This window comes from Protopterus annectens, chromosome 10.part0, assembly GCF_019279795.1.
Source record: "Protopterus annectens isolate FY-2018-M chromosome 10.part0, PAN1.0, whole genome shotgun sequence".
NCBI lineage: Eukaryota > Metazoa > Chordata > Ceratodontiformes > Protopteridae > Protopterus > Protopterus annectens.
This window is the reverse complement of record NC_056744.1, coordinates 58,954,792-58,974,666: the sequence shown is the minus strand read 5'-3', so window position 1 is coordinate 58,974,666 and position 19,875 is coordinate 58,954,792. Positions and strand designations below refer to the sequence as shown.

Sequence of the window (19,875 nt, the reverse complement as noted above, 5' to 3'; positions counted from 1 at the left end):
TTTTGGTGGTCTTTCAATTCTTTTTATCTTGTTTCCCAACTCTCTTCAAAACTTTTTTGGGTCATGTGCAAATTGCTTATGTTGTACTTATTTATCTGTGTATCTTCTAAGTTTTACTGCCTGTGCTGAGATTTTTAAATTATTTGGGATAGTGGATGATCGATCCTGACTCTTCTAATACTGCGCGTTGGTTTTATTAAGTCTGTCTTTGTTAATATTTTTGTTGATCTGTTCCCTCTTCTTTATTCTTCTAACAGTGACACTTCTTGTCTTAATTGCTTTATAGTTTTCTCTATTCGATACTTCCATGATAGTATTCGATTTTTCCCCTTCCTTTTCCTCACTACCCTGTGTTCTTTGCAGTAGGACTTTATCAGTTATTAATTTAGCTGCACAATAATCTATCCTGTTTACTTCTGTTACATCTCATGGATCTCTACCAGTCCTAATTACTGCATTTATTTTATCAAACTTCTGCCTTTTTGGGTTTTATTGACCTTCTGCAGTCTATTTCTTTCATTGATCTTAATATGTCTGTCTCTATTAAATCAAGCAGCTCTTCTCGTTTTCTTCTAAACTGAGGGCACATTTTTTTTTATTTTCCATTTCCTGCAGGCATTCTATAGATAGTTCTTTAGTTTCTTCCTGTTGCACATTCTCTTCTAATTTCATCCTGGGCATGTGCTGTCATATGGGAACTTACCAGCCTATTACTCCTCAACATTGACTGCATCAGAATTTCCACAGTTTTGTATTCCTTCCCTTGCTGTCCAGCTTCAAGTGAAAGTTTATACTGATTTCCTGTGGAAGGCTCCAAAATGTCTTCATATGGCACATGACCAGTTGTTTCTTGTTCTACTGGTTTTCTCTTAATTCGGATATCCATTGATCTATCCTGTTGTGTTGCTTTCTGAGTTAGATTTTCTACACTGAATCCTTCACTTCACAGGTACTCCATAACCTCAGTTTCTATTTCTTTAATGTCTCCATTGCTAATTTCCTTTTCTACTTTTCCTCTGTCGTCTTATTTTTTGTATTTTAAAGTTTTCCATGTCCGGATTCCTTTGCCTGTATTTCTCTTCGAATAGCTTTGGCGCTGCTCTTTCTGTATTGGTTTGTTTTGCTTTCTCCTTTGCATAAATATTACACCATATTAAATTTGTTTTTTTTTCTCCTGTCCATATTTCTTCTTTAGAGATCTCCTTATCTCCTTACTTTGTGGAATTGCTCCATCTTGCTGTGATGTAACCTGTGTTAGACCTTCTTCACCAAATCCTTCACTTCGCAGGCACTCCATAACATCACCTTCTATTTTTTTAACTTCTACTTTACTAATCTTCTTTTCTGCATTCCCTCTTTCTGATATTTTCTTTATTGTGAAACTTTGTATATGTGGATGCCTTTGCCTGTATTTCTCTGCAAATATATTTGGGGCTGCTTTCTTTATATTGATTAATTTGGCTTTCTTCTTTGCATAAATATTGCACCATATCAAATCTTTCTTTCCCATGTCCATATTTCTTTTTTTATACTTTTCAAAAATCTCTAGATTTTGTTTATATTTTCACACTTCCTCAGATGCTTCTTTTTCCAAACAGATCAATGTTTCTTTATCTATATACTGTTTTTCACAAACTTGTATTAATGAATACAAATAATTTGAAATTTGACAGTTTTTCTCATGGAAGTATTTTTCTTCCCTCATCTTGTGTCTGGGAATTCTGGGCTTTTTGTATAATAGTAACAATACATCATTTCTTTCTTATCCTCAATAGTCCACTCTTGACTTTATGGCTCTTCTTTGGCCTATCAGTTTATGTAATTTTTGTAGACTACTTCCTTCTGCAACAGGTGGCCAGCCTCCCCTGGGCCTGGCCTGGCCCCATTGTAGGAATGTTTTCATATTTTGAGGATTCTACATCTTTACCAGTCCTGGCACCAGTGTGCCTACCAGGATTGGGCACTTTTTATCCTGGGTATTCTGCACTCCACTATCTTTTTTAATTTTTAACCTACTTCTGTCCATGATGTATGCTATATAAATACAGTCTGTATATCAGTATCACCTTGGTAAGATTTTGTGAAAATCTCTGTGGATGATGGTATGAGTTTTAAGGTAGCCAACAAGTGCGCACCACCTAGCCTGGTTTGTAACAATATTTTTTTTCTCTGAATCATTTTTATTCAGTTGACAGTGCAAGTGTTCCAAGATGGATAACACCATTATATTTCATTTCATTTATATGTAAATCACAGATTTATACAAATATAGGTTTATGCAAATTTTTTTTTTTTTTTTTTTTTTTTTTTTTTACATTTTTGCCCTTTACCTTATTTCCGGTTCCACCACAAACTCTGGAATCTATCTCCCACTTACTGTTAATTGTTTCAACCATATTCTGTTAACCCTACTGCAATTTCTGTACTCCCCAATTGTGTCTCACTCTCTGTCACAACTGTTTTGCTGTTCGAATTTTGAAACTTCCATCATCCTTTGCGCTGTGAGCAACAGCTCTTTCTTTCCTTTCATGCACTCCTCTCTCTCTCTACCCCACAAAGACATAAAAAATTCCATCTCCTACCGGTTTCTTATAAATCTCCTTCCAAATAGCACCCATTGCTGGCCTTTCTTCATGTATGATTGGGCAGGGCTGCCTCATTTGAAGATTGCCTCTCTGTCCCTGCATTTTCACTACACAGCCATATTCCCATTGGCCATCCCGTTGTAATATTTTTGGCTTGTGTACCATCTGTGAAGTGATCACAGGTGGAAATTCCCCATTGACTTGACACAATTCCTGCCTACTCATTATCCTGATTTTTGGCATGCTACTTCTCCACCTCATATCTCCCTCTCTCCCACCAACCTTTTCCTTCCTCCTCACTTAAATCCCTGTATACAGTGGATATAAAAAGTGTAAACACCCCTGTTAAAATGCCAGTTTTTTGTGATATAAAAAAAATGAGACCACAATAAAGCCTTTTCCCACCTTTAATGTGACCTATAACCTGTACAATGCAATTGAAAAACAAATCTGTTCGGGGAAAATATAAGAAATAAAAAAAGTACAATAAGCTGGTTGCATAAGTGTGCACACCCTTAAATTAATATTTTGTTGAAGCACCTTTTGATTTAATTACAGCATTCAGTCTTCATGGGTAGGAGTCTATTAGCAAGGCGCATCTTGACTTGGCAATATTTGCCCACTCTTCCTTGCTAAAGCTCTCCAAATCTGTCTGATTGCAAGGGCATCTCTTGTGCACAGCCCTCTACAAGTAATCCCACAGATTTTCTGTTGGATTTAGTTCTGGGCTTTGGCTGGGCCATTCCAGAACTTTAAATGTTAGGTAGTCCAATCTCACCTTCATTTTTACATATGGGTCCAGAGCCGATCCTCGGCTCAGACTCTGCCGATTTTCAAGCTAGAAGACTTCTGGTTGGCTCGTGGCTAAGCAGGTATCCCATGGTGCACCAGTGCAATCCTAGATCTCGTTTGCCTCGTCGACAAGTTTGGATGTGCTTCTCTTGGCTCTGGCTAAGTTTTTGCAAATTTTCATTATTCTGGTATCTTTTGCTTAATTATTGAATTTATACATTATAGGACTTATCTTTATTGTCTTTTGGTTGTGTGTCCTTTTTAGTGGTATCCTGTGTACCAGTAGTTAGGCGCATTTGCGCTTCTAACCATTAGTTTTGGCGGCTTCGCCTTTTTTTCCTGTTAATTACAGTTAGGATTTACCTAAATTGCCTTGTTTGACTAGTATAGTAGTCTCCTGTATTCAGTAGTTAGATGCACTTGATTTTTCGTGTCTAGAGAATTAGTTCGGTGAGTTCGCCGTTTTTAATCAGTAGGGGCTCCTATTGATTATTTCCTGTCAAGCGATTATTGTTGACTGGTGGTCTTTAGCGGGGACCCGCTAAAGTATTAATTTCTTACACTTGTTAATTGCTACTCCTTGTACGTGTGTATGTTGTGCCTCTTGGTCTGTTTGAATTAGAAGACCCGGTTCTTCACAGGGCTAGGCCCATTTAACTTAGAGGACCTAGTCCTCATGTTGCTTCTACTGTATTGTATTTAAAATATTTTCCTGTGTGACTGAATCTATCTAGTTGTTTAGTGGAAAATCTAGGTTTCTATCTTACCCCAGGCTAGGCCCGTTTAACTTAGAGGACCTAGTCCTCGTGTAATTCATCTGTAGGGCTAGGCCCGTTTTAGTTAGAGGACCTAGTCCTCAGTCATTTTCTTTTCTTTCCCTTTTTTCCTCTGATTGTGGGTTGCAATGTCTAAGGATAGCAAGGAGCACAAACCCTCTGGGTTTAAAAAATGTATGAAGTGCTCCCAGAAAATGTCTTTGACCGATGGCCACAGTAGCTGTGTCTACTGTTTTGGAGCCATCCATTTGCAAGAATCATGTTTGTTTTGTCATGCTTTCTCTCCTAGAGTGTAGCAGGAGAGAAAGAACAAACTGATACTCAGGGGTCTTTTGAAGCCAACCTTCGAGGAAGCTTTGTCGGGCTCTTCTGCTTTCTTGACTAAGTCTTCCAAGTCAAGATCTGACTCAAAATCTAAAGGTTCAAAAATGCCTTCTCCGGCACCGGCTACTGTTTTGGAGCCGCTTGCCAAATTAATAAAACCTGCCATCTCGACTCCTCAGTCTTCGGAACAGGAGGAGAGCACTGTAGTTTCGGAGTCGGTCACAGATTCTTCGGTGCTGATTGCTGAATCCTTGCAGATAGTTGATTCTGCTTCTCGGAGCCGGTCTGTAGAGTAGGACCGGTCTCCTTGATGGTCAAATCTCCAGTGCCTGCTAGGTCGAGATCCCCAACCTTATCTGCCAGGTCTTCCAGGAGTCTTTCGGAAGAAGATGTGGAGAGGGTAGTACTGAGACTCCGTCTTCTGCCCTGCCTAAATTTTTGTTGGCACCAACCCAATCGGCCTTGGAGCCACTCGAACCAGTCTTGTATCCATCCGTGATTCCTCCTCCGAGCCATGTTGGTTTTTCGGAGCCAGAGTGCTTGTTACCTATGGAGGAACCCTCGGTTCTGGCTCCCCTTGCTATTGCATTGGAGCCAAGTTCAGCTCTGACACATTTGGCTCCATCCGTCATGTCCAAGGACCGAAGCTCTCCTGTTGGTGCCGAGGGGGAGGTTTTGAATTAATCTTAGTCTGTTCCAAGCCTTCCTCTCGGTGCTTCCGCTAGTGTGAGCTCGGACCCTGCATCTATCTCAGAGACTATGGCTCTGGCTCCGGCACCGTCCTTTGTTTCTTCAGAGCGGGGACAGTCTTTGGAGCTGGAGAGATCTGCGTTTGAGGTGATGAGGAGTGTGCTGTCGCAATCTACAGCCCCTGCCAGTGGTACAAGCACTCTTCACCACCCCCCCAGGGCTCCCACTTCAGTCACAGTCCCTACTCTCTTCGGAGACAGCAGAGACCCACAGTCTCAGGAGCCACTGGCTGATGGCCCGCACTCTTCCGGGGCATCCCCAGAAGGTCCTTTTGAGGAGCCCCAGTGGAAGAGAAGTATGCAAGAGGAAGCATATTGACTCCCAGGATGATCCGCTGACATCGGACACTGACCTCGATGAGTCGGAGGGGTTCCCTGTGTCGCCCTCTGATGTCTCCTTTGTGGACATTCTAGAGATCCTTAAACAGAGGTTCGACTGGCCCACTGTCAATCCTTCTGATGAGGAGTCAGTGTAACCTGAAGGCTTTCGGGTCTCAACCCTCTGTCTCTTTGGTATCTACGCCTTTCGATGAGCTTAATGGATCTGGTTAGTCGGAAGGTGTGGGATACTCCTGATGCCGTGGAGCCAGTACCTAGAAGACCAAATAAGTTCCTGTCTGCCCTTCCTGGGAAAGAATTTTTGTATAAGGGCGTTCCCGTAGATGCCATGGTGGTGGGGGCAGCCAAGAAGGAGGAGTTGGTGGAGACGTCTTCCTCTGTACATCAGCCAAACAAGGAGTTTCGACAGATGGACAGATTTAGGAAGCGCGTTTTTAGTTCAGCGGCCTTTACACTTTGATCCCTGAACTATCTTGCCCATTTCATGAGGTTGCAGAGGGATCTCCTCAAGGAGTTAGGAGATTTCCCATACAGGTTGCTTGTCCTGAGGGAGTCCCGGATAGGATCTCTGCTCAGTTGTCCACCCCAAATTCCATAGTTAACTCCTCCATGTGGCTCATATCTCATGCGGCTGATGGAGTGAGCAGAGCAGTGGGTTCAGGAGTTGCCCTTGGGCGCCACTCCTGGATGCGCGTGCATAATTTTGCAGAGCCGTTCAAGTCCACCTTTACCAATGCCCCATTTGATGGTTCCTCCTTGTTTGATTCCAAGGTGAAAGATACACTCACTCGGTGTGAACAGGAAGGAAAGACCCTCTCTGCCGTGGGACTCCATTTTACAGTCCCCTCTCGACCATACCCCAAAGGTCAAAGGGGAGGTAAGATGTGGTTCAAAAAGTCCCAGAGGGCCTTTACGGACACACAGAGTGAATCCTCCTTCAGAGGTAGAGGAGGAGGAAATGGTAGACGTCACCCTAGAGGCAGGGACGGTCTGCAGTATCAGCAAGGCCGTGGTTCCTTTCGAGGGCGGCCTTATCAGCGCTCCTGATGTGGGGCCCGACTGCATTTCTCTGGGGCCAGTTGGGGCTCGCATCTTTGTATCCAGAAGCCTGGCTAAATTTAAACCAAGACAAGTTGGGTACAAAGAGTCATTACCAGAGGATATATCATACCCTTTTCCCTTCCACCGCTTGATCCCAAGAAGATCCCAGATGTTCCACCCAATCACAGGGATCGGACAACTGTGGAGATCAACAAGTTGCTCTCAAAAAGAGTCATCCAGCCCCTGCCAGCAGACCAGATAGGATCCGGAACTTACTCCAGGTTTTTTTAGTCCCGAAACAAACCGGAGACTGGAGGCCAATATTGGACCTCAGCAGATCAAACGAATCCGTGAAAAAGAAAAAGTTTCGGATGGTAACACTGCAGTCAATACTCCCGTTGTTAGGGAAAGACTATTGGATGTGCTCTCTAGATCTCCAAGATGCTTACTACTATATAAAAATGGACAAGGCGTCAGAGGTATCTGTGCTTCCGGCTGGGAGCCAGCCATTATCAGTTTCGTGCTCTGCCCTTTGGCCTCACCACAGCCCCCAGGGTGTTCACCAAATGCATGGCAGTAGTGACAGCTCACCTGAAACGTCAGGGCTTCCAGGTGTTTCCATATTTGGACGACTAGCTCCTGACCACCCCACCAGGCATCTACTTCTCCAAAACAGGGACATCACCATCTAGTTTTGTGCTCAACTAGGGATCTCCATAAATTAGGAAAAATCTGCATTACTGCCCTCGCAATCTCTGATTTTTATAGGCGCAGAGGTAGACACAGTTGATATGACAGTTCATCTTCCCACTGAAAGAGCACAAAACCTCATCTCACAAGTTCAGCGACTTCTCCCACGGAAGGTCAAAGCAAAGCGGATTCTTCAACTTCTTGGAACGATGGCCTCAACCATTCTGTTAATACCTCTAGCCAGACTGCATATGAGAATCCTTCAATGGCTCTCCCAGTAGTCGTTCCAATACCTACCGCTGAATCACTCTGTTCTGCTGACAGAATCATGCAAAAAGGACCTTTGTTGGTGAATAGTCCCAAACAATTTGTTCAGGGGAGCTCCCTTTGTGCCTGCCCAACCCGTTGCCACTGTGACCACGGATGCCTCCCAGGTCGGGTGGGGGGACATTATCTGGGCAGGACGGTCCATGGCGCATGGCAAGAACATGAGGCTCATCTGCATATCAGTGTTCTGGAGATGAGAGCGGTGCTTCTGGCGTTGCTAGCACTTCAGGACCTTCTTCCTCCAGGGATAATTGCGATACATTCGGACAACATGTCGGTTGTGTGGTATATCAACAAACAGGGCGGTACCAGATCTTACCCACTCTGTAGGGAAGCCATGCGAGTTTGGGAATGGGCGATCTCTTCCCTGCGCTTTCTGGTGGCAACGCACATTCCGGGGACAACCAAAGTGATAGCCGACAAGCTGAGCGGGGCAATCTGCTTCCCCACGAGTGGTCTCTGAAATGGGAAATAGTGGAACAGATTTTCCTAAAATGGGGACAACCTTACTGTGACCTTTTTTCCAGTCCAGTCAATTCCAAATGCAGCAGTTATTTTTTCCTGATTCTTCCTCCGGGGGAAACACCCAGAGACGCTCTGGTACACGATTGGCCCACAGGACTTCTCTATGCCTTCCCTCCTTTTCCTCTAATCCCCAAAGTGATATAGAAAGCCAACTGACTGGGAAGCAAGTTGATCCTCATTGCTGCTTACTCGCCTCGTCAGGTCTGGTTTCCCTTCCTCGAGCCTCTTCTGGATGATCCTTGGATCCTGGACCCAGTTCCAGATCTACAGACCTACATGTCTGGTTCGCTACACCACTCTCACCACACCCTCAAATTGACAGCTTGGCTGATCCAGTTCCATCTCTAGTCAGGCTTCATGATGTTTCATCGTCAGTGTCCCATATTCTTTTATCCTCACACAAACCATCAACCAGAAGGCTGTATGACAGTAAGTGGAAAAGGTTTTCTATTTGGGCAAAGAAAATGAATGTGGATCCTTACACCGCTCCCGTTCCCATAATTCTGGAATTCCTTTCGGAGCTTTTTCAGCAGGGATCTGCCGCAGCCACCATCACAGTACAATTGGCGGCTATTTCACATTTTTATTTGGGATTTCCAAATGTTAACCTTATGTCGCATAAGTTATGTAAAACCTTCTTGAGAGGTGCCACCTTGCTGAGACCACCTTTACAGGAACCTGTGGCTTCTTGGGATTTCAATTTTGTGTTGTCCAAACCAACATCCCCTCCTTTTGAACAGTCTCATTCAGCTTCTTTCAAGTATTTGTCTTGGAAGACTGTGTTTTTGGCAGCTATTACATCAGCCAAATGTGTTTCTGAGATACATGCCCTGCCTGTTAAACCACCTTATTTAGTTTTTCATAAAGACAGAGTTTCTTTGTGTACTCAACCCTTCGTTTGTCCCCAAAGTTTGTTCTTCTGCCACATTGAACCAGTCCATTGAACTCCCAGTCTTCTTTCCCAATCATAGCAATGCAGTGGAATACCGTTTTCACCAATTGGATGTTCACAGACAGCTGTGTTTCTATTTGCAACGGACCAAAGAATTTCGGAAGTCAGACCAGTTTGTTACCTTTTCTGATTCCAGATTGGGTTTGCCAGTTTCTAAGGTGACATTGTTTAACTGGATTTCGAGTTGTATACCTTTCATCTACAGCTCGGAGGGACGACCCTTACCCCACAGGATCAAAGCTCACTCTACCAGGTCTCTGTCTACCTCTGCAGCCTTCCAAGCCAGGGTACCAATTGATCATATCTGTGCAGCAGCTACGTGGGCTACCCCTCACACCTTTATTACTCATTATAAGTTGGATTTGACTTCTAGGGGTAGAGCATCCTTTGGCTCCACTGTGCTCAGGAGTATCTTCCAATGAGCCACCCAAGAGTAAGGCGCTAGGGACGCTGTCCCATATGTAAAAATGAAGATGAGATTGGACTACCTAACATGAAGAAGTTATGTACTCACCATAACATTCCATGTTGGTAGTCCATTTCACCCTTCATTTTTACCAACCCTCCCTCCTGCCCCCATCCTGGAAGATCTGGAGGTAATATAAATTTCTTGGTTGGCGACCCTTTAGTATTGGTTTGTTGGTCAAGGGTTTCTTTCTATCTCTTTCTATCACTAGTGATCAGCAAACAAGATCTGGGGATTGCACTGGTGCACAGTGGGATACTTGCTTAGCCACGAGCCAACCAGAAGTTTTCGAGTTTGAAAATCAGCTGAGTCGGAGCCGAGGATCGGCTCCGGACCCATATGTAAAAATGAAGGGTGAGATGGGCTACCAACATGGAACATTATGGTGAGTACATAACTTCTTTTTTTCTTCTAGTGAAGCCATTCTTTTGTTGATTTGGATGTATGCTTGGGGTCACTGTCATGTTGAAAGGTGAAATTCCTCTTCAACTTCAGCTTTCTAGCAGGCACGTAAAGGTTTTGGGCCAAAAGTGACTGTTATTTGGAACTTTCATAATTCCCTCCACCTTGACTAAAGCCCCAGTTGCAGCTGAAGAAAAGCAGCCCCAAAGCATGACACTGCCACCATCATGCTTCACCGTGGGGATGGTGTTCTTTTGGTGATGTGAAGTGTTGTTTTTGCACCAAACGTACCTTTTGGAATTGTGGCCAAAAAGTTCAACCTTGGTCTCATCAGACCATACCACATTTTCCCGCATGCTTTTGGGAGACTTGATGTATTGTTTTGCAAATTTTAGCTAGGCCTGGATGTTTTTCTGTGTAAGAAAAGGCTTCCGTCTTGTAACCCTACCCCGTAGTCCAGACATATGGAGAATACGGTAGATTCTTGTCACATGTAGTATACAACCTGTACTTAGCAGAAATTCCTGCAGCTCCTTCAGTGTTGCTGTAGGTCTCTTGGCAGCCTCCCTGACCAGTTTTCATCTTGTCTTTTCATCAATTTTGGAGGGGCGTCCAGTTCTTTGGAACGTCACTGTTGTCCCATATTTTCTCCACTTTTTGATGACTGTCTTTACTTTGTTCCATGGTGTATCCAATGCTGTGGAAATTTTTTTGTACCCTTCTGACTGATACCTTTCAACAATGCGATCCCTTTGATGCTTTGTAAGCTCTCTATGAACCATGGCTTTTGCTGTAGCAGGCAACTGAGTAACTTTTAGGAAAATCCTACTAGGACAGCTGAACTTTATTTGGGGTTTATCAGAGTCTCTCTAATTGATGGCAGGTGTGTACCCAAAAAGACTGAATGCTGTAATTAAATCAAAAGGTGCTTCAACAAAGTATTAGTTTAAGGTTGTGCACACTTATGTAACCAGCGTATTGTATATATTTTTATTTTTTATATTTTCCACCAACAGATTTGTTTGTTTTTTCAATTGAATTGTACAGGTTATAGATCACATTAAAGGTGGGAAAAATTTTGAAATGATTTGTTGTGGTCTCATTTTTTTACATCACAAAAATCTGGCATTTTAACAGGGGTGTGTACACTTTTTATATCCACTGTATGTTACAGTATTCATCTCTTCTTGATCCTGCCCAGTTCCTTTTTACATGCATTTACCCTGTGAACTACTTCCACTCTTCTCTAATATTAAGTCTTGTCTCCTCATTGCATTGTTTTTTTTTTGTTTGTTAACACTTTATTGTTGTGATTAGTTTCACTTAGCCAACGGACTCTCTCTGGGAATCCTAGGGTGCTACTCATACTGTCAGGGGAAAATTTAGCCAGGGCACCCAAGGACATTCCCCTATCCATGAAGAAATTGTATTGGACTTGACCCATGGGACATTGGTAAAAATGTTATGGAATGTAGATTTAAAAAAAAAATAAAGATGTAAAAGGGTGTAAAGATTTTTTTATGGAGGTTGATATTAAACAGATTGTCATTTAAAGAAATAATACAGTATAAAGCAATAGGAGGAGAAACTTTGAAGTACGTAACGAAGAAACATTGAACATTCAAAAAATTCTGGGGAAAAAGGGTTTGTCAGAAGCAAAGTTTTACAAAGTAATATTGTATGGTAGTTATGAATTGCTCTAGAATGGGCAGATGAAAGATAACTGACAGGAGTTTTTTTCATGTGTACGGCTGTTTGGAAAGCAAAATCTGGGGAAGGCAGGTAGCTCACCTCTTTAGGAGCTTAATTTTGTACTGGAGAATTTTGCACATTTTCTTTTTGAAGAAGCACCTAGAGTGTGTGGCAGGTGCACCCTACAAGTGGGATGTTGTAAAATAGTTTTGGTTGTAGGTGAAATGGTTGGGGGGGGATTAAAGGAAAAAGGATGATGAAATGTAAAAATGTAAATATGTATAATTTTCAAAAATTTTAATGAAATGAAAATAGAAATGTATATATGTATTTATTAAAGATGACTTCTCATTTCGATAAGCGCCATATGATATTTTGCACCCACCAGAGCTACTACCAACTTCAGTAGATGGTGCCTTGGTTTAACCATAATGCCCAGGAGTGCTGCACACCTTCATGCTGCACTATATAATGTTTAGTATCTGAAAATTAATCCAAGCAGACCAGATATAACCAATTCCTTATTTCAATCTCAAACTATTCCTGTTAACTTTCAAAGGTATGATATAATCCTCTAGCCGTCCTACCCCATGTAGACTCAAATAAACTTCATATCTTCAACTATGACCTGAATACATCAGTGATGGCCATTTAACTCATCTTGTATCCTCACTCCTTTCCCATTCATACCTCTTTCCCCATATACTTTTAACTGTCTAGTGGCTCCGTCTACCTCACTACGTAGCCCATACTGCTGTATATCTCACTTTGCCATTTTTACCACTGTAGACTGTCATTTTCCACAACTGTGAATGCTAGAGTTGTATTAATTCCAGTAGTTTATTTCCTCAAATCAAGCATTCCGTGTCCCCCATCTTTGCTGCGTGCTCAGTTCCCATCTTTTGTTTAACTCTGTCTCCACTCATCTGTGTTTCCTCTACCTCCATAGCCTTAGTTGAAATTGGAACATGCCTAAGCAATTGGAGCTAAGGGAAGGATTATTCTTATAACTACTGTCCTTGCTCATAGTGTGCTTATCCTACTGACTCGTTTATCTAGTAGCCTTCCTATTTTACCTATTAACTCCAGTATTTTGGTCCCTGTGACCATTTCAGACGTGTTGATGCACCTAAACCACTGACAACCATCTGATATATACATCAAGCTCCCTGGGTCTATACGTAACAGTAAAACACTTCCTTACTCTCCTGAAAAACCCTACCACTTTGATTTATCCCTCTTTCATTATTTCCCAAGGTGCTTTACATCTGTTATCTCTTTTGTTCCATCTTCTCCTTAATTTTGTTTACATCATAATTTACTCCATATTTGTCCACTTGCCTAACTTGTGGCCCTCTAAGATCTGTAGATTTTAAAGCTCAACTTATTTCTTACCCCCCTTGAATGCCTCCACTTCCCCTTTTTCATTTGCTGAATTTACTGCATATAGTCTCTCTTAGCACATTTGAGGACTTCTCATTACTCTCTCTCTTTATATGTATGTATATATATATATATATATATATATATATATATATATATATATATAAACAAGAACATGTAAAGTACAGAAGTATATTTCACAGTCCCTGTCTGCTCTATACTAAAATCAGCCCAGCATTTATTCAAGTTTTGTTAAACTCTCCCAACACTCTCTTAAACAGCATATTTCTTTTCACTTTAGGACAGTATCACTATTTAGCTGTAAATATATGAGCCTTATAATTTATATAAAAACTATTCCTAAAGCCCTATATGCCTTGTGCATTTGTGTAGCAGTTTTCCTGCTCCTTTGTCCTCACAAAACTATATAGGTCATTGACATAGTTCAGTAAATTAAGTGTATTACTTTGTTTTCATACCCTAGCCTCCCCAGCTCCTCTCTAATAGTAACAAAACATATAACCTGTAACCACAGATTAGAAATGGCAACTGTTGTAGTCTGAATCAGATGACTGTCAATTTCATTTGCCTTTAACTTGAGAATGCTGTCAGAACAAAAGTGCACAAGTTCACAAGGGAAGGAGGAGTAAGCTCAGAGAAATCTTTCCCCTTTTGTTGCTGTTAGGTCAGTGTTCATAAAGGTCATTTCTTGGTCTCTGAGTAGATCACCTGAAGAGTTACTTCATTGTCCTTACATTATCAGTTGCCCCCCCCCCCCTTCCCATAGCTGCACAAGGAGTACGTTCAAGACTAACCAACACTTTGACATGATTGCTTTCCTCCTCTTACCCCAATAACACAGTAAAGATGTATGCCTTTTGACAGTATGATCACAGCTCCTTATCTGGTCTGACTTCTCAGCCTCTTTCTCTGATTTCTCCTATGAATTCTTCCTTGTTGAAACACGCTCAAAAAGAGAATAACAGACTGTTCCTGCATCTGAGAGGGCGCTCAGAGCTTGAGGAGCCACCAAGTGGGGCTGCTGCATTGGGGTGGGGGGGTAGGCCTGATGTGAAGGGTCAGCAAGCTGACCTACTCTGTACCACCAAAATCTCGCATCTGGAGAATGGTTAAGCCAATAAGGCTACCACAAACACAAATATGTGGGCCATACAGCTGTTGATCATCCTGGGGATCAACTGCTCCTGCCATACAGAACAAGTGGAGCATTTGGGTTGTCATCCCAAATTTGTTCATTCCACCTGCAGCTGTTTTGAAATTCTTGGATTGCCAGTGCCCTGTGCATCCATTCTTTACAGTTTCCTTGCCATGGTAGGTTCTGTGCTGTGACGCATGCCAGGAGGGCCTCCCTGAGAGGTCCTGCACATGGAAATTCCTCAGTGTGAAGTCTGTAACAGGCATACACATGCCAGCACTGCAGTGTGTGATTGGTTTTTTGAAGGGTTTTCCCCCTAAACCTAAGTCCCTCCTCCATTCATAGGTTCATAGGTTCATACTAGGCTATCTGGATATCAAGTTCATGCCAGCATTGTCATAGAGCTGGGGGATAGTGGTGGAGTACCCTGATGTTGTGCCTCATCCCACAGCCCATAGAACAGCCACCCCTGCTCCATCCTTTCATCTCTCCAAACCAGCATAATCTCTATGATCTTCAGTGTCTGCCAGAGCCACACTAGACACCCAGCACTCTACCCCCAACACCAACTCCTCCAGGATAGACGCACTTATCCTCCCTTCCAGCTCTGTCAGATACCTGAACTGTAGAACTCTTGATACCTATTATAGTCAGGAATTCATCCTTTTGTAGCACTGAGCTGACAGTGAACATGCATTGAAACCAAGCTGTTAAACATTTAGATTTGTGGCACCTCATGCTGTAGTCTGTGCACTTAAATTTTCACTGCTAGGGTGCCCTGCCAAACTAGCAGAATCTGACCTTGTCACTTTTCTCCTTCATGTGGTGAGAGTGAAGGTTCCATTGACACAGCTAACCCCCTGCTTTTTCTGCCCCTTCCCTTACCCTCTCTTCACTCTCCTCTGCTGCCCCACAGGTTCCCTCTTCTAATAGGGGACTTTACAGGTTGCATTTCTCTTACCACATCCTCCAAACTTGTATCTCTTTCCCTTTTGACAAGGATGATGTATGCAACATTACTTGGTCTGGTTAAGGTCCAGGCTGGCATTATTCCTCTCTGCTCCAAGGATCACATCTTCTCCCAATTTTTTTCACCACCAACCTGCATCACATGCCTCAGTGACCACATACTTTTTTTTTTGACTGTTGCATCACAGGAACATTTTCTTCCTGGCCCCCTCCCAGCAGTGCACATTGCCCTCCATGACTACTGTAAAAGGTGATTGCTTCCTCCCAAGTGTAGCAAAAATGAGCCCTGAGTTGATTTTATTTTTAGTATACCAGTATGCACACAATGCACCATTACCCCTGCTTGCTTTACATGTCACAAACCTAGAACTATTTTAACTCTTTGTTGTTGTCTCTGCACTAGACGTCCTCTGCCATTTTAACCTTTGCACAGTTAATAATCAACTTCATTTTCCCAACCAGCTTGCCTCTGCACCCATTCTGTTGCTAAATGGGTATGAACCTTAACTAGGAATGTAGGAAACATAGGGGACAATACTAAGCAAGCAATCAAAAGAACTGTAAAATGCCTATCCATGCACACCTTTCACAGATGCACTTTACTATCACTTAATTAGTGCTCAACTCCATAACTGATCAAGGCTGTGTACATAACAGTGGTGTAAATTTGTGTCTACCTACACAATTGTCAAGACCAGCTATGCCTACAAATGGACTACTGTGATCAGTGTGTGTTTACTGCCCTGATAAACTTAAAGTGAAATATTCTGACTTGTAGTGGTAACGTATTACATAGGCTGCAGATACATATAGTTGGGAACCTCTCCCTTCAGAAAATCTAATTTGTTTTTGTAGATTTAGGTCCTTAGAGCCAAGTGTTTGTAGAGCAATTGGTTTTGCAAAGAAATAGATTAGATTGAGTCTTCTGTGGCTTGAAAAGTGAAAGACAGGTCACCTCAGTGCATCCAGTGTGGTACCAAGTGCAAGGAGAATTGTGTAATCTGTTTGGATAGTTGAATGATTTAAGGTCTTTAATTTTTTGGTTAAAAGTCATTGGGGGCATTCCAGTTGAGTGATAAACCTGGATTTGTACATGCTAAAGAGGGCATTGTATTTGGTGATTGGTCTTGTAAGGAAAGAATACAGTGGTAAGATGACTTGGGTCTTGAAGCTATCCCCTTGAAAATTAAGTGGACCAGATTGAATGGTTTCCTGACTATGGTGGGGTCATGATTGAATAAAAGAGTTGCCCTTAAAAGTGCCCAGGTTTCTTATGACCATATCTGTCTGAAGAGAAGTACCGCTTCTAAGTGGTGGGAGTACCTTTTTTTTTTTTTTTTTTTTTTTTTTGAGCACTACCATGCTACATTTTTAGTATGTTAGGAATGTGTATATTCCAGATGTTATAGGAACAATTTGGTATCCGTGAATGAGTAGATAAGAGCCAACCTTGCAGATGATGGCAGACTTGGTGAACCACACTTCTGGAATATTGACTTGGATGTCTGCAAAATAAATGCCAGACAGGAGACGGCCCAGTACCAGTCCCTGTGGTGCCACATTTTTTTACAATTTTGCATGCAGAGAGGGTACCAGAAATTTTCACAACTTGGTATCTGTTGACTATCCAGTTCGCAATTTATGGGATAACATAGAAGCTTACATTGTTTGCCTAATAATTCAATAATACCAGCATGGAGTACAGTGTGAAAAGCCTCGTCCAGGGCTGTCTAACATTTTCAAAGGTGTTTATTGAGCTAAGGAGATGGGATCTGCCCTTCTCAAAGCCAAACTGTGAGAGTAAGGTCTAGATCAGTTTAAGTTGCTTGTGTCTACATAAATGTTTTCTGTCATGATATGCCCATGGCTTTGTATATATGGTGAGGCTTATAAGCCTGTAGTTAACTGGATCTATAGGCTGGGCCACCCTTGTATTAGGGAGTCATAGTGGCAGTTTCCCCCAGTTATCAGGCACAGACCCTGTGGGTAGGCGAGTATGAGCAGTTAGTGTACATCTTGGATAGTACATACTTGGCAGTAATGAGAATGCAGACTGGCATGTTATCTGGTACTGTAGAAATATCTTTAGTCTTTGACAAAAGTTGTAAAACTTGTTTCAGGGGAGTTTCAGAGGGAGCCAAGTTTCCAGTTGTAGTAGGATCAGCATTGTGCGTAGGCAAAGTAAAATTAGCACTAAATTTGACGGCTGATATTAGCTGTGTTTTGGGTATTGGAATGTGTGATGATATAGATGAAATCGGTGTATTGTTGGACATTATTCCTTAAACTCTTGGCATAACTGAAGACAGAGTTGTAGTTTGCATAGCTATCTGCAGTGACCTTAAGTTCATACTTCCTGTTTCAAATAGTGATCTTAAGTTCTTTGCTGGCATGCTTCATTGTGGTCCTGAGGGAGGGAAAAGGATATTTTTTTACTGTTGTCATTTTTTTGATTATTTTGTAAGGTGGTTTATTAGTATGGGAGTTCCAACAGAGAGGGTTGTTCTGAATTTACCATTTTATTTAGGGTATATGGGTACTGACATTTCTTTGCATCTGTTTAGGTGTTGCTGGTAAAAATTAAAGTTGAATGCAACAGCTTTTTCTTTTGGTTTGTTTGCAGGAAATTCTTTGGAATGTTGCATAATCTTCTACAAGCTGAAGTAGGTTTACCCTGGTGAAGTCCCTAAAGGTTGTCTTGTTTATTGGTGATGTGGTATCACTGGCCCTGACACAGAAGATGACTGATTTGTGATCAGATTTTTCAGGTCTAACCATTCAGTGGTGTAAAAAGTGGCTGTGGGTGATTTAGTCACACTGACTAATGATGTGTCACACTGACCCATGTAAAATGGGAAAGTTTGTGTGGTGGGGTGGTGATGAAATTTTGGTTGGGAATACAGATAGAGACTAGGTTGGTAAGGGCCAGGTCAAGAATGCTAGAGCCCTAGTGGGTAGTTTTACAGTTTTTCAGTGTATAGGTAGTAACGAAGTCTAGGAAACTCTGCACATAATGCACATACATTTTTAGAGATAGTAAAAAAGTAATGTCTTTCGGCTTTTCCTGGTTGGGGGTTGCCACAGCGGAACTCCGGTCCGCTAATGATTGACAGTGGATTTTTACGGTGCCGAGTTGCCAGCCCGACGCCCAACCTTCAGGGAAGGCACACCCATTCACGCACACACCTACCTGCATGTCTTTAACATCACACGACCATGGGGAGGACATGCAAACTCCACACAGAAGAAGCTTCAGCCGAGAATCGAATGGGAGAACCTCTTGCTGTGAGGCGACAACACTAACCGCTGCACCACAGCGGCTAACATACATTTTTAGAGATGAGTGTGAAATGCTTAAGTAATTGAAGCCCCTAGCAAGAAGGTATTTGGTTTTATAGTTAATCCCTCGATGGTGTTAAGGTAATTTCCATGAGCTTTTTGAGACATTGATTGGGGATATGTTAGTACTGAAGTAATAGTTGGATTTGTTAAAGGTGATTAGGTCTCCAAGAACTTCCAAGTTAGTATTGAGAGTAGTTTGATGGGGAGGCAATACAGATACTTCCCCATAGTTGTCCAATGGCCTGAAGGCAAGATAGACACTAAACCATGGTATAGAGGGAGTGGTGTCATTGCATTGGAACAGTGTCTTGGCATCTACAGATATGAATGTATACAAGTTACTGGAGGGTCTCAAATTCTGGCGGTTTTCAGTTTAAACTTTAATCATCGAGTAATCTCACCATGGAGTTTAGTTTGAGTTTATGTATAAATGTGCAGGAAGGGAACTCAGCCTTAAAAAAGGCACCATGGGGGCAGCAAAGGCTTTTAGCCAGTATGCAGAAGCCCAAGTATGACCGGTGTATGCCATCCCTAGCAAGCAAGTTATTTTATCCCAGGCCAACACACAGTGGACTTTCTCAAAACAATGGCACGAACTACTTAGGCAATTGTTAAAGCCTATTATTTTGTCTTGGTATATAATAATCAGTCTTGATGAATGCAAGATACTATTCAAGACTAGTGTCTTTCCTGCCTGTAACACATACATATTAATTTCTTCACGTCTCTGCATGTCCCTGTGGGTGGATCACCTTAGGTTGTTTACTATCACATGGGTCACCACTAGGTCATAGTCATATTTCTCTACTTTAAGGGACCTTAGGCCTCATGTGACATCATGGATCATGGCAGCAGGCAAGCAGCCAAGTGTTAAGAAAGCAGTACCTGGCAACAGGCTTTCTGTTATTTGAGGGTCAGCTTGTAGAGTGATCTGCCACCATTTTAATTTGGGCAGTCTCTGTTATATCTGCAGTTGTCATTTGTTTGCTGTTTCTTCTGTGTTTGGCATTTTCTTTACACCCCATCTTGCTTATTCCTTCATGTGTCAAGTTTGTGTTGCCCATGTTACAACTCCCAAAATATATGCTTTTCTGATATATTTATAATTGTCATAGTAATGTGCTTTAGTGCTTTATGTTGTAAATAAGCATTTTTTTTCTTTTTGTAAGCAAGTAATGACACACACCTTCTTTGCAAGAGTGAGCTGATAGTCTATTTGGTATTTCCTTTCTGGTTACTTTTTGGACAGTGGCTTTTCAAAATACAGTTGTGACACTTAGGTTTGAAAGATTTTTTTTGACAAATTAACAAGTGTTTAAGCCTTATCTTTTTGCCAGAACCTTCATAACTGAAATACAAATTCAA

The 19,875-nt window shown here is 42.0% G+C and overlaps 1 protein-coding gene across 1 annotated transcript in view; it reads left to right on the top strand.

The window, feature by feature from the left end:
• MYH10 (myosin heavy chain 10) overlaps positions 1-19,875 on the top strand; it is a 2,709,460-nt gene that overhangs the window by 2,074,376 nt on the left and 615,209 nt on the right. The gene's annotated exons all lie outside the window — the stretch shown is intronic.